This window comes from Schistocerca nitens, chromosome 5, assembly GCF_023898315.1.
Source record: "Schistocerca nitens isolate TAMUIC-IGC-003100 chromosome 5, iqSchNite1.1, whole genome shotgun sequence".
Lineage (NCBI taxonomy): Eukaryota > Metazoa > Arthropoda > Insecta > Orthoptera > Acrididae > Schistocerca > Schistocerca nitens.
This window is the reverse complement of record NC_064618.1, coordinates 243,270,553-243,283,736: the sequence shown is the minus strand read 5'-3', so window position 1 is coordinate 243,283,736 and position 13,184 is coordinate 243,270,553. Positions and strand designations below refer to the sequence as shown.

The 13,184-nt window shown below is 41.2% G+C and overlaps 1 long non-coding RNA gene across 1 annotated transcript; it reads left to right on the top strand.

Annotated features, from left to right (window-relative positions):
• Positions 1 to 12,092: 12,092 nt before the first annotated feature.
• Positions 12,093 to 12,813, top strand: LOC126259184 (uncharacterized). Its single transcript, XR_007546481.1, has 3 exons — positions 12,093 to 12,210; positions 12,369 to 12,475; positions 12,652 to 12,813. It is a non-coding gene; the product is annotated as an uncharacterized LOC126259184 (long non-coding RNA).
• Positions 12,814 to 13,184: the final 371 nt, after the last annotated feature.

Sequence of the window (13,184 nt, the reverse complement as noted above, 5' to 3'; positions counted from 1 at the left end):
GATTTTGTTCCACTGTGTCTAACTTTTGAAGATTTTGTTCCATTATGTCTAACTTTTGAAGCTTTTGTCCCATTTGTTGCATTAATTGTAATAACAGTGCACTGGTGTCTGAAACATGTTCCTCAGTGCTATTCGGCAGTGAAGTTGCACCGGCAACATGCACATTTTGACAAGCAGAAAATGTGTCTTGACTCATTTGAGAAAACGGTGAGGACCCAAAACCTGAGTCTACAATATTTGCGAGATTGTTTCCTGTCATTTCAGATTCCTGAGCCGAGCTAATGCCGACCGATCGATCGATAATGCTTCCCTGTTCTCTAATTGTTTCGCTGTCTACACCATTGTTTGCCGCCCGCTCCATTTCCGTATGCACAATTACCAAATTATTACTTTGAACATCAGTTAATTCATTACTCGGTGGCGCTAACACACTGCTTTCGTTTTCACTGTCATTTCGCAGTTTACTTTGGAGCCTAGTATTACGTTTTTCACACGCCATTATTGTCACAGTATTTCACACGACAACACAGAAAAACACAATTTGAAGATCAAAAATAAGAGAACACATTAACATAACACTGAAAATAATATCTAGTTAATTGCAGCTGCGAAATACTTGGTGCAAATCTACATGCATGCCACACCTGTTTTACTGTACAACAATGAAAGACTGCAACTACAAAGGAGATTCTCTCTACAATTACGCACTAGCAATAAACAAAATCTACACTAATTACACAAACTACAAGAAAAAATCAGAAGATTCCAGTGAGGTATCCTCGGCTAAGGGTCGACATATGAAACGTCCCCTTTTAATAATTTTACAGGACTGTGCTTAAACTGACACACAATATTTTGTTAGCGCAACGCAATCTGACTTTCAAAATTCCCTACAAAAGAATGGCCCTGACTAACATTAAACTATACCTTTCACAAATCACTTACCTCACAAAAATCTTCGCTGCTCAAGCTACTGCAATACAGCGAGCGCCACTACTGCCAGCTAAATAAAAGATTCAAACTATGGAAGGCACTAACTACTGATAGGGATAGTTAGCAAATGAAAGATATTAATAGAGAACAAACAATGTATTTACCTTGATATCATGACAAATTACAAAACTCCACCATCTCTCTCCCCACATCCACCACTGCTGGCGGCTCACCTCCAACTGCGCAACGCAACGCGCTGTTCACAGCCAGCTGCCTAACACTACAATGGCGAGTATTACAACAATGCAAAGCAGCCACAGACTGCACACAGCACAGCCAGTGATTTTCATACAGAGGTGGCGTTACCAATAAAAAAATCTAAACAGCCTACTTACAGTTTTTAAAACTAAAATCAGGATTCCTTAACGTTCGTCAGTGTTCGTGAAGAAAGTGTTAAGATCATGGTGTAATCATAGCCATCATGTTAAGGACTGACCTATGCAGATATTAAATTTTTCAATATAGGATGTTCATGTGCAATATATCAATTTAACGAAAAACTGCTACATACTTTCGGTGTATATAAATTACACAACAGGTTTGCTAACTCTGCCATAAGCGTTCTGACTATGTGTCTCCAATGCAGTGTAAACTAAGCAGCACACAAAAAAACAAAAAACAAAAAAAATCTTCTTACCTCCCGTGGAATGACAGTATTTGCAGGGACCAGTAGCAGTTTTACGGTGGGTTTTTCCTTAAGAGCTATGGAATAGCAAGATGCGCTTCATGCAGCCCACCACATGCTGATATGCAACCATACGTTTCTTAAGTACATCCATATGGGAATGAAGGCTTATAAACATTTCTTTTGTATATCCCCTTTAATGTTGTAGTAGTAAAAAGCATCATTATCGGCAAGTCCATCAATGTGTGATCATCCTCTACTTAGGATAAATACAGGTATCTTGTGTCCCCCATATAATACTTCGTCAATAACTGATCGCTGGCGATCGACGATAGTTGGGCATGTCTCATAAATGTTTCTTGCGAGTGTTACAACCATGTCTTAGAAAAAGAGGTTTAATCGTCTTACAAACCGCCAGATTTTAAAAAACCCGATCCCAACAACTACTGTATGTTACTATCACAAGCGGTCTTGGTTCTACATGTGCACACAAGTATCCTTGTTAAAAGGTATACCGACTTTATCAATCCACACATGGCATTACCTACGAATCACATGGTTTTTCCATACAAATACTGAGGCGGTGATCGTAGGAGCGTATATTATCAGACCGGCTATTTGGTTACACATAACCCATGATACAACCTCGTCATAAAATCGTTCAATTTTGAAAGTGATTCAGCAAAGAAACGTGGTATGAAGCCGCTATTTGTAACCCCCTCACGCCGCCGTCACTAGATTTTTCTCCAGTGTTTGAGACATATTTTGTCTCAATACCATGTCAGAGGTTGTGCCATATATCTACTGAGTTATAGGCGATGACTGATTGAGAAGGATCACAAACAGTAGTAGATGGTGTGCTGACTGAGGTCATAAGAAATGTACACTAGCTTTTCAAATCTCTAGTGTTACGCTATCTCCTAGAAGTGATGTCTATGATTTGGAATCTCCCATTCACCCTGAATTGGATCCTATAGAGAAGTCCTCTAATGATTACAGTCACTAGTGAATCATATTTCTGGTACTCTCATATCTCGAAACGAGCCACTTTTCTCGAACCTATCTGCTACTGTAAAATTACAACATGGTTTTAGGTAGCGCCTATGCATCTTGAAACTACACCTCTACACTACCGTCCTTATAGCTTTACACATGTGATTTTTCCAATGTAAGTCGGAACTGAGTAGAAGTTGGAGAAAGCTATATCTACAACCTTTTGCAAACCATGTCGAACAGTCTAAGCTGCGACAGGACTGTGTTTTGACCATCTGATGGAAACGGGAACTGAGAGAAGGACGAGCATTTCTGCTACTGCACTATGGTTGAACCCCAAAGTAAGTACAAGTGCCACAGTTCCACGTCCATTCAAATCTATCTCCCCAACATGCTATCTTCGTTATTCTGTACCATCCGTCAGAGAAAAATTACGAACTGTAAAAGCTCAACTAACTTCATCTGATAGAGAACTAGGTAAGATTTTCACATCTCCCTCCTCCCGTGTATCGAAAACAAATACCGCTTGCATGCAGGCATAGAGCACATGTGTCAATCCTATTAAATATTCAGGTACTGATCAACTGCATACATCAGTTTAAAGTTCCATAAACTGTACCCTAGGAGAATGATCGTATCCCGCGGACTATACTGTAAGGCACAAGAGACGGTCCCTATGGCCCTGTCTTGTTGTTTGAAATATTATTTTTTTCTGCTCTATCGCACATTGTACACTGCCAGACATTTTGTTTTTCTACCACTGCCTCAAGGTCTGTATCAGGTTCCAAACTGACATTAAGACGTTCTGATCCATGGCCTCTCGCTGACAACAAGGGCATCACCCCAAAGTACAGTTATCCAAGACATCGCACTGTGATGCGATGGACATCATTCAAGATGGCTGCCATGACGTCAGCTGATGACATGAGTACTATTACGCAAGGTAGCTGGAAAGTGCCATACCTCCCTGCCAAACCCCTTTGGCGGGAATTTTGGAGGGAAGATAGGTCAATTGGGCTACCTCTAGATGTCGCACTGTGTAAATCATATTGTTAATGCTGTTACCATTACACACTGCACACACTGGATGATTTTAAATGAAAGTCATTTACAACATAAGGAAATTGTACGAATTTTACGGAGTTGGCGTAGGTTCTCAAACTACATTTAAACTCATCTGTCACATTGACCAAATAGCTGATGGCTCTGCATTCCTTTTCGACTAATTCCTCATATTGCAGTCATGTACGCAATCACTGTTTCGGTTCTAGCCATCCCCAGAAGGTGTCAACCCGCCACAAAACTCCTTCTCCATTTCAAACAAGCGCTGTCAGTCAATCATTATGTCGTAACCAACAGCGTGCCAGTAGACGGATGGGATGGAAAAGACACCACCGATGTACTGAAATAATAAGCATCAGAGTTGATACTGTGAACAATTTTAGCAATTTTACACAAATTTCAATACCGACCAATGATGTGACATCGTGTTTCCCAATTTCAACCGCCCCTTCTCCACTTTGCGAGTATCATTGCGAGTGTGGATAGATGACTATGCAGTACGTCCATTCATTGTTAATTCTAGAACACATACATCATCAAAGTATATCAGACAGCACTCTACATATTTCTAATACCTCGAGCATAGTGCTTAATTTGTGATCCAACTCTATGCTGATGGGAGTGACAGAGCATTCTCACAGTCTTAGGGTAAAATTAGAGACTGAAAGACCCCCTTACACTGTCATTGACCAACCCGTCCTGCAGCACCGTAACCGATTTATCTGCAACCGACCAGAAGTAGACCACTACATTCCACGTCTCGTGAATGAATGGAGCTTACCGAGCCCTCACTCATACAAGTGCACAAGATTTCTCGAGATGCGCCCATGTCGAGGAGGTTAGCACTCCTTATCGATGTATAGTAAGAGATTTGAAAGTGTCGTGATGTAATAGCTGACGGTTAAGAAGAACAAGAAACGGATGATTTTTATGCGCGAAGGAGCTCCAGACGAATGGAGTTCGACGCGTTTTTATGTAAATGAACCAAACTATCAATTTTAAAGTATTATTCCAGAGTCTAGGATCAGAACCTGGAAGGTATTGGCAAGAGAGAACATAAACACATGCACTCCTAAGGCTACAACGTTCTGCACTTAAAACGAGCTATGATGTTAGGTCGCTTGTGTTTCCGACCTATCAGACATAAAATCGATAGAATTGCGAAAAATGACGGGGGAATAGGTATAAATTGACCGAATATACACCGAAATGTGGGGAAATTGAGGAAGTACTTGTGTATCTTCTGGTCCGCGCAGAACAATTTGTACATTGGAAAAAGTATGAGGCAGCAAGAGGAATCTGAGAAAACGTCGACATGGAAGTGAAGGGAATCAGGGAAGAAGTCAAATTTTCTCCATCGAGGCAGCATTATACTGTATGTCTATTGAGTTACCAATGATACACGCGAGTTGACTACTGTATTTGACGCTTTTCAGGAAGACAGAGAACCATCCGCCTCTAAACTTATATGCATCTGCGTTAAAGGATAACAGAGAGTGGACGGGGTGATCGATTGAGATGTAGCTTTAAAGAGGTACGATTTAATAGTGGCCTGATGATGCATTCTAGAGAGGGAGAAGTTGCTGCAGGTCAATATTTCCACTGTTCTGTCAGGATGCATCAGTAGCGTGACATAGCCTGTGTTCTACTCGTACACAGCCACATGTTCTGTATGTGGTTTAAAGCACTGTCTACTTGCGATCGTTAACGGTAAACCTGTCAGTCATCAGAGGACTTCCATCTCATGTGTGATAAAATGTGACACACTCCTCTAAACGAACTATGATTTATGCGATATACTTCATCCCCCTGTCACATCTGGGGTGTAAAACCCAGACTTCAGCTTCATAATTAAATTAGCGATAGGTGCTTGTGAGGTATTGCAATCCCTGTGTATACATTTACCTGACAGATGTGCTGTTTACAGACTTAGTGGCGGATTGACTTGTGATTTTCACATGTCGGACGCTGCTGGTATGAGTTTATCTGTTTCCTTGTACGAGGTATTCCCCGTTACTAACAATGATTTTATGTAGGGCTTAGGCAGGCATAGTATAATTTCTGAACCATGATCAGATATGAACAGTGGACGCCATACACCTGCGGAAAGCTAAATTGTGTTCGTATCACACAGAGCCGATGTTTTACGGCAGTAGTTTTTTTGTTTTAGGGTTCGGTAACATAGTTTATCATAGAGAAACCGGGAAGAAGGATGTATATCCTGTGCTAATATATTTTTTACACTGGGATATTAACAGCACTACATTCCATACGACTGATTGGTCGGAAACGCAAGCGATCTAACATTATAGACCGTTTTAAGTGCAGAACGTTGTAGCCTTAGGAGTGCGTGTGTTTATGTTCTCTCTTACCAATACCTACCAGGTACTGATCCTAGACTCTGGAATAATACTTTAAAATTGATAGCTTGGTTCATTTACGTAAAAATGCGTCCAACTCCATTCGCCTGAACCTCCTTCACGCATAAAAATCATCTGTTTCTTGTTCTTCTTAACTGTCTTACTTTGGGGTGATGTCCTTGTTGTCTGTGAGAGGCCATGGATCAGAACGTCTTAATGAATGATGTCAATCGCGTCACAGTGCGACGTCTTGGATAATTGTACTTTGGGGGTATGTCCTTGTTGTCTGCAAGAGGCAATGGATCAGAACGTCTTAATGTCAGTTTAGAACCCGACACAGACCTTGACGTCGTGGTAGAAATACAAAATGTCTGGCAGTGTATAGTGTGTGTTAGAGAAGAAAAAAAAAATGTTTCAAACAACAAGACAGGGCTATAGGTGGCCGTCTCTTGTGACTTATACTAGTATAGTCCGTGGGATACGATCATTCTCCTAGAGTACAGATGATGGAACTTTAAACTGGTCTGTGCAGTTGATCAGTGCCTGTATATTTAATAGGATTGACACATGTGCTCTATGCCTGCATGCAAGCGGTATTTGTTTTTGATACACGGGAGGAGGGAGATTCGGTAAAAATCTTACCTAGTTCTCTATCAGATGAAGTTAGTTGAGCTTTTATAGTTCGTAATTTTTCTCTGATGGATGGTACAGAATAACGAAGGTAGCATGTTGGGGAGATAGATTTGAATGGACGTGGAACTGTAGAACTCGTATGTAGTTTGGGGTTGCACCATACTGCAGTTCCCATTTCCATCAAATGGTCAAAACACAGTCTTGTCGCAGCTTAGCCTATTTCTACATGGGTTGCAAAAGGTTGTAGATATAGCTTTCTCCGACTTCTAGTCAGTTCCGAATTACATTGGAACAATCACATGTGTAAAGCTACAGGGACGGTAGTGTAGAGTCTGAGGGGTAGTTACAAGATGCAAAGGGGCTACCTAAAACCATGTTGTAATTTTACTGTAGCAGATAGGTTCGAGAAAAGTGGCTCGTTTCGAGATATGAGAGTACCAGAAATATGATTCACTAGTGACTGTAATCATTAGAGGACTTCTCCTTAGGATCCAATGCAGGATGAATGGAAAGACTTGATTCCAAACCATAGACATCACTTCTAGGAGATAGCGTAACACTAGAGATCTGAAAAGCTAGTGTACATTTCTCATGATCTCAATCAGCACACCAACAACTACTGTTTGTGATCCTTCTCAATCAGTCATCCCCTATAACTCAGTGAATATACCGCAGAACCTCTGACATGGTATCGAAACAGAATACGTTACAAATACTGGAGAAATATCTAGTGACAGCAGCGTGAGGGGGATGCAGATAATGGTTTCATACCATGTTCCTTAGCCGAATCACTTTCAAAATTCAACGATTTTATGACGAGGATGCATCGTTGGTTACGTGTAACCAAACAGCCGGTCTGATAATATACGCCATTTTCATATGTTAGTAGAGATAGCCAAACTTCAAAACTTCAAACTTCCCGCCAGTTCCTAGGATGAGGTGGTGGTTGGGTAACTTAGGTTAGTGGAGGTTGCCCAACTGTCCTTTCTTTCCCACCATTTTCTTAGGGTAGAAGTGATAGCCCAATTGACCTATCTTCCCACCATTTTCTTAGGTTAGTAGAGGTGTGCTGCATTGTCCTGATAGAATTTGAATTTCTCGCTATTTTCTGGGGGAGGGGAGGGGGTTAGGATAGCGGAGGTAGCCCAATTGACCTATTTTCCCGCCATTTTCTTAGGTTAGTAGAGGTAGCTGTGGTGTGTTGTATTGTCCTGATGGAATTTGAACTTCTCGCTATTTTCTGGGGGAAGGGGGGGGGGGAAATTGGGGTTAGGTTAGTGGAAGCAGCCCAATTGACCTATCTTCCCGCCAAAATTCAAACTTCCCGCCAAAATCCGCCATCTTCGATGACGTTATCAGATGACGTCATGGCCGCCATCTTGGATGACGTCATCGCCGCCACCTTGGATAACGGTACTAGGGGTGACGCCGCCCTTGGCCCTCTACTGCCGTGGCTGCAGCGCGTATCTTACAAGGTATGGTGAAGTAATTGAAAATGTTTGCCACACAAGTTTTGCGTTTGATTTCAGTGCTCATGACGCAGTATCAATGTTTATCCAAAAGGCGATGTTTCTCGGTTTCGTGTGTCGTGTCGGTAGAACAACAATCAACTGCGTCGCGACGGCGGTTACGGAAAAATAATGAACATTTCGTTTTGACTATCTGAATATCATGAGCGCAGGTACGTTCTCGTTCATATATCGTACCCAAAATTTTATGGAGCATCCGCTAGTCGGTCACTCGCACACTCGTGTTATAAGCTGTTGAATTGTTCAATACTGTTGGAAAAACTGTGCCAATCGTCGACTGATAAATCATCCGTTGAACAGTGATCATTTTGTGTTCTACGCACCGTGTTTTTGTATTGGATACCATCATTTAGACAGCAACCTTATACGTCGCAACGGACATGTACTTGGAGTACAAATACTGATAACGTCCATTGTGGAATAATGTTTATTGCAAACAGTGTAGCCCCGTCCTTTGCGAGTGTTTAACAGAATACGGTGAATTCTGCCAGATCAACTTGGTATTGCTGGTGTGAGTGGCTCCTCTCCCTGATAGACAATAGTTATTACAGGACACATCGTAGCAGGCAGTGCAGAGAGCGGGAAGGACCAGGTACCAGGGTCTTGTGTCTAGGGAGTGCTGTACAGTCTCGAGTGCTAAAGGCTAACTTTTATCAGTACTGCTTATCTACCCTCTTTCCTCCTGGCCGTGTTAGTCTTGATAACTGGAAGATGTAAGCCTTTAGATGCCAACCGTGCATCGGGACTACTGAAGAATGGGATACAACCTGTCGGCTTTGACCAATGACGTCAGAATTGCCAGAGATGATATATTACACAAACAAAGGAACGCAGGAGAGAGAAAACAGATGGCAGCCATATACAAACGTCCATTAATATTTCGAGCACAATGTTAAGCATATCGCTTGTTTCAGTCCTAGTACTTCTGTAAAAAATAAAGAAAAAAAGGGTATAGAAGTAGCATGGAATACCTCAGTTGCAAACTTCAGTCCGAAACTTCAGTCGATCTGTATAGGTTAACTGCAGTAGGGGAAACAAATTTAACTTATGTCAATTTTTTTCAGTAGTTGCAGGGGCAACAGTCTGGATGATTGACTGATCTGGCCTTGTAACATTAACCAAAACGGCCTTGCTGTGCTGGTACTGTGAACGGCTGAAAGCAAGGGGAAACTACGGCCGTAATTTTTCCCGAGGGCATGCAGCTTTACTGTATGGATAAATGATAATGGCGTCCTCTTGGGTAAAATATTCCAGAGGTAAAATAGTCCCCCATTCGGATCTCCGGGCGGGGACTACTCAAGAGGACTCATTATCAGGAGAAAGAAAACTGGCGTTCTAAGGATCGGAGCGTGGAATGTCAGATCCCTTAATCGGGCAGGTAGATTAGAAAATTTAAAAAGGGAAATGGATAGGTTAAAGTTAGATATATTGGGAATTAGCGAAGTTCGGTGGCAGGAGGAAAAGACTTTTGGTCAGGTTGAAACGTCCCCTTTTGAACAATTATACATGACTGTCCTTAAACTGACACACAATATTTTGTTAGCGCAACGCAATCTGACTTTCAATAATCCCTACAAAAGAATGGCCCTGACTAACATTAACCTATACCTTTCACAAATCACTTACCTCACCAAAAATCTTCGTTACTCGAACTACTGCAGTACAGCGAGCGCCACTACTGCCAGCTAAATAAAAGATTCAAACTACTGAAGGCACTAACTACTGATAGGCAGAGTTAGCAAATGAAAGATTTTGATAGAGAGCAAACAATGTATTTACCTTAATAGTCATAATTGACATCCAGTCTTACAAATTTCAAAACTCCGCCATCTCTCTCCCCACACCACCACTGCTGGCGGCTCACCTCCAACTGCGCAACGCTACGCGCTGTTCACATCCAGCTGCCCAACACTACAATGGCAGACAACAATGCAAACCAGCCACAGACTGCACACAGCACAGCCAGTGATTCTCACACAGAGCGCTACGTAAAGTTTCCAATAAGAAAACATAAACAGCCTACTTACATAGCCCCCATGCTCCCCACAAAAAATTTTACAAATTGTTTTGGGCAGTGGCCAATAATGATTTGATAAAATTTTCCATAATTACAATAACAAAGAAATCAAATGCACACACTTATTGATACAATGTTGGTCAGAAGCTAAAATTTTCTCACAGTCCATAAAGACAGTCCTGATCGTTCATCACAGTAAAATAGCAGTGTTTTTCTCAAAGTCTGAGCAGTAAAAGTAAATGCACACAGAAGTAGTGGATTTCCATGCTGTCTTGAAGAAGTAGTGTTGTCCTTCCAATGGAAAGACAGTGGTGACTCTTGACATGCAGACAGGTAATGGGCCACAACAGAGCAAACCCACAGCAGAGTCAGTCGAAATTTTGAAGAGTATTGGTAGGTAGGTCATCACAGAGCAGACCCACTGTAGTCCTGGTAGAGATTACGGTATTGGTGGGCCACCAGAGGTGCAGACCCACTGCAGTCCTTGTAGAAATAATGGTACTGGTGAGTCAGCAAAGGTGTAGACCCATTTTAGTCCTTGTAGAAATGGCCAGCAGCCATCTGTTGTGACTGTGCAGGTGCACAATCACCATTGAAGAGTCTTGCGGATAATATAGCAAGTCCATAACCACCACTTGTGCACTCACAAATTTTTTGGCATGTCCTTAGAACCAGCAATGCTGTTAACCAGTCCCTTGCTGAATTATCAACACACGTGCAAACACTAACAGTCCCTACCTCTTACATATTATCCATATACTATGACCAACAGAAACGTGTGAATGTGCGTCTTGCTGTAAGATAATTCTGTGGAAGTGTCGTAGTTATCGTCCTCTGTAAGCAAAGTTCTGCTGAAGTCAATGTACTTACCTCATCATAAACGAAAGTGAAATGCTTTGTGTATAGATATCGTAGTTATTACGCTTCTTGTTGTGATGAAGAAAGTACTGTACTGTAACGTATTGTTGTGCTACGGAAAAGGCTGTCTCATTGTAGCTATACCACAAAAGTTACTACTAAAACATGTTTTACTTTCTAGAAGAATTCAGAAAACTGTGCAGATATAAAACAGATACACCGCAAAAGCAACATTGTAAATTGTCACTCATTAGTAGCGTCGTGATGAAATCGTGTAGCTGTCACATAAACTAACCACTGTGTCATCTGTTCACAATAACAATGCATTCGTAATTTCTGTTTAAATAAGTTCTCTTGGTTCTTGACTGGATATTTAACTTCAAACATTGTTGCATGTTAACAGATTCTAAGTCTGACAAAGCATACTAGTAACGTGAAGTGAAAAATTGTATAGCAAAGACTAAGTTGAAAAGCAGATAATCTCTCAATAAGCGGTTTTACATGTGAAGTGTGGTGAAATCCTTTACTCTTCATAGTACTCAGAGTTTCAACTTGAACGCAATTATCATGTGGTATACGTCGGTAAAGAATACTGGAATTTTTCTCAAGGTTAGCATCTATGTTATTTTTCTCTGAGTCAGCTGGCGCACGCGGCTGCCTGCTGTGCGAGTCATTGTCTGTCTCTTTGTTGGCGCGCGCCGTTATTGGGGTTAGGAGACTGAACTTCTACAAATTCACCTTGACGAGAAGGCCCTGCCCTGTTTGAAGCTCGCCAGTTCTGATGGAATTCAGGTCTGTCGTTTTGTTGGTAGTAGTGATGGGCTAAACTGCGATTTTCCGATATCAGTGATTTCTGTGAATGCTACTTTTCAGTATCTGTTATTCTTAACTGTGATTTGTCGCAGTTAAGAGTCGCAGTTAAGGAACCTAAGTCGCGTATCCCTCCGCCACTGCTATTTCTGCTACTTCCGCGATTTCTGCGACTTCTGCTACTTCTGCGACTTCTGCTACTTCCGCGATTTCTGCTACTTCTGCTACTTCTGCGATTTCTGTGACTCCTGCGATTTCTGCGACGTACCACCGTATGAAAAAGTTACATCTGTCCACACAGAAAATTGCATCTCAACAAACCTGTCATTGGTAAGTACGTTTTACGTTTATTCTTCCGTTGGCTTTAATTTTGTATTAAAGAAACAACTGTGAAGATATTAATAGTGTAATTAATATGTAAGTAGCCGCACAGTACCGTAATAGTTCGTGTTTAGAAAATGAATTCTAACATATTGTTATGTTCATAGGTACCTGAACTACATTTCAGTCACTCAGTAAAGTGATAATTCAAAATATCATTGTCAACAGATCTGAAGAAATTGCCAGTCTTTAGACCGTTTTCGTCAGACGAGAGGTTAGTTTCTAAGCGTTTTGATGGACTTAATTACTTAAGTGAGATGGTTCTTGCGAATGTGATACAGCAAATATTAGCAAATGTGATATAGCAAATATTAGCAATCTACTCTGTCAATTATATTGCTAGTAATTAGTGACAGCAAAAATTGTTTAATAATCCTTGTGTTTTTGCAGACGCAGTTCTGACTGATTACTGGTTGCTGTACATATCTATCCACATCAAGGCTGTTGAGAGAGACTCGTGAAGATTCAAGACAGCTCTTAGAGGATTTGCAGTTTAAAAGTGAAATAATTATGAAATAAGTGTGTGGCTGATTAAAGTGTTTTATTGAAGTTGTTGTGCGATTTTAAAGGAATAATAAATGTTAAATACATTGAGTGAATAATAAAGATCTCATTTTCCACATGTTAAGCCGTCCTATACCCGTAATTTTCCGCCACTTATTTATTGGTAAACACTTGTTGGATACCGACGTGCCGCCCCCCCCCCCCCTTTCTCCACAATCTTGGTGTGACACTGACCTGTAACATATCCCGAAGTCTACAATATGCATTTTGAGGCTGTTGATATGAAAGTGGGAAGTACAGATCTTCCAGTTAAATCAGGAATAGCTTAAGTGCATTACTTGAAAGTGACACAGGAAAAGCTTACTTATGTAGGTGGTAGTAGTGCCGGCAAAAAGTTCTTGTGTGTGAAGTTGCCATGT